This window comes from Barbatula barbatula (genome assembly GCF_947034865.1).
Source record: "Barbatula barbatula genome assembly, chromosome: 12".
Taxonomy (NCBI): Eukaryota; Metazoa; Chordata; class Actinopteri; order Cypriniformes; family Nemacheilidae; genus Barbatula; species Barbatula barbatula.
Window position 1 is genome coordinate 18,835,079 of NC_136775.1, and position 2,973 is coordinate 18,838,051.

A 2,973-nucleotide genomic window follows, 5' to 3' on the forward strand; every position below is an offset into this window, starting at 1 on the left:
TTCTAAAAAGAGAACAAACGCCAGAAGAGCTCATCGGAGCCCGCTGCCCGTAGAGCCGCGATCTCACGACGCATGCGTCTTATAAGAGACATCCGTGGGCTGAATATGTATTGCTTATATATGTTTATTCCGAGTGCTGTCAGTCAGACGCAGAAAATGTAATCGTGAGCGATTTTGAGCCACCCTAACCAACACTCAGAAACAGGTATCGCACGACATCATCACATGCTTGCCGTCTCAAAATCAGTCTTTGTGACGACACACGTACTTCTTATCACTGAGAATTATCAATTGTAAAGACACTGTGAATTAAACTTAGAAAGATTCGCCTAAACCAAATCAGTCAAAAAAGTCCAAGTAGTCCCGCCCACTTGAGCATCCTGTTACAGGTTAACAGCCGCTCTGCCTATTTTCAATCGTGTATTTCTGTGTGTAGCAACGAGGACCCACCGGGGGCGCTAAAGAGTCGGGTGCCACTTCCAAATCGAACGGGGAGTTAGGTGTTAAAATCGGTGATGGGATTACATGTCCTAATAAAATGTTATCGGGTATAATTTGAAAGGACATCAGCGCACGTTATTAAATAAATCGATGAGTTTGTAGCCTAAAGCTAGCCTGCTAACAGACATGCGGACAGAGAGTTAGATAAGGTGCGTTCACACCGGCACATCTGTCTGAGATTGTAACAGGAATGGACATGCCGTGCACTATTTTTAGTCTTGCTCATACTTTGCCTCGCGGGGGTGGGAGTTAGTTGAGAGCTTTGTAAGTGTTATTGTCGGACAGAGGAAGATCTTTAAGCACATCTGGCATGTCCTCTCTCCGCCTTTACTTTTCCTCTGCGTGAAAATGGGAAAATTCAGCTATTGTTATGAATCGCAATGTTGGTCAGCAGTGTTTGCACCGAGACACACCGATTGTGGGTTTAATTATACAGTGGATTGTACACATGTTTTTTATTCACTCTTTTATATAGTTATAAATTGTATTACATTGGTTTACAGATTATATCTTCAATCCTAGACATCCATGAGTTACATTTTTTTATTTGTCTCAGATCTCCTGAGACCCATACATCTCACGGATGTCTCCATTAGAGGAACATCTAAGACTTGATATCAGATGAAAACACAACTAAACCTCCTAAACTAAAAAAGAGCAATATAATGTTAGGAAAGATAGGTGACGTCGTGTGGTCTTTAGTGCCCTCCTGTGGTGGGTGTCGGATATTACATATAGAAAACTATATAAACATGTTATTGTCCGCAAGAGGGCGCCAAAGCCTGTTGTTGGCTTTTGGTATTTTCTGATTTGTAAGGAGAGTCATTTCGTGAAGAAATAAAAAAGCACGAAAAGCAGTGTTCGAATTGAACCAGGGGGTCCCTAATGCCAAATGGGGGGTCCCAGATCCCCCCAGCCCCCCTTCAATTCGAGCACCGATGAAAAGTATTTACTATGAATATACCGGTTTGCCCACTCATGTACCCGGATGGGCATCTCAGATATTGTCCGCTGCCTTGCATTAGATACAAGATGTGCTCGATGCTATTTTTCTTTTTTGTAGGGAGAAATGCTATTGGGATGTGCCCAGATTGTGTTTAAGCATGACATTTTGCCGTCAAGAATCTTGATTCTAGTTGTTATTTGATGAGTAAATTAATTATCGTATCTAAGATAAGACACATGTTGACAATATCCAGGTTTTTCTGCCCATTTTCGAATGAAGTTAAATACCCCTGATATCAGATGTGGCACAAGAACTAACCAGGTTGGATTTCATATGGCATTTTCCATGCTAATATACATTTTAATATCAATATTTCTTGTATGACATCAGCTCCACACAATGTCACCGTTGTTATGTGACCCACCATTGTTTTTCACACAGTTTTTTGCATTTGAAAAGAAATAACAAGAAAACAACTATATAACTACTCGATGACATATCTGCCAGACAACTTTTACAATAAGCCGGCGTAGACATTTACAACAATTTACATGTAGCTGGGATTGTTGTGTACAGTCGCGCAGAGACTGTGGTGATGGGCATGTTGAACCATGGAAATATTTCAGAAAAACATTTTTCTTTACTCTTGTAAATGAGAAGCGTATCGGACATCCTTGCTAAACCCGTGTTCTCTGTTGCTGAACTGGAAAACATGAGGGTATATCGAGTTATAATATCATACAACAAACTGTAGGTGCCCACACGCACACAACTCATTTTCTCGAAGGCCCGCCATCGTGTTCTCTTCCCACGTCTGTAATTGCAGGTGTCAAAAGCGATCGCCTGCAACCCGTTGTCCCTTAACTTTGAGCGTCTGTGGAGACAGTGCAGGGGAACCTGCCCCTGGGCCCATCGCACTGGGTTTTGACATTTGCATTTGGTAAGCATCGAAGAGGCCGCGGTTACGCTTTGAAGGGGCGGCCGTGAAAAAAAGGTTCACCCTCGCCTCCCGACACCTTAGGAATTAAAACGGAAGAAATGCAATTTAAAGACATGAAGTAAACAATCACCTAACACTTGTTTCAAGCACGAACACAATTTCCCTGGCCTTGTCCAATTCCGCCGTAGCCCGGGGCTCAGTGTGTTTTTCTTACATGTGGTTCTACACCACTGATTAGAATGGTAATGCAGGAACAGAATCAATCCTTATGACATTTCAGAGAACCAAGCACGGTTTTCTGTATGCTGCAGCACTTTTGTTTCCCTTTGAGAAAGTCTAAAACTCTTGTTTTTCAAGTCAGACGCGGCAAAACTGCAAAGTTATCACAAAATTTCAACTATATACAAGAATTATCTCAGTGATGCGAGAACTGGTCTGCTGTGATGTGTGCATAGATCTAGAGTGAAATCTATACAGCAAAACAACACAAAAATATGGTAAAAATATGTTTTTTAAACTTGTTGTTCTTTAAATCTACTGCTACAATAAATATGTCCTAAACGTAGAAATGGCAGCATTTGTTCTT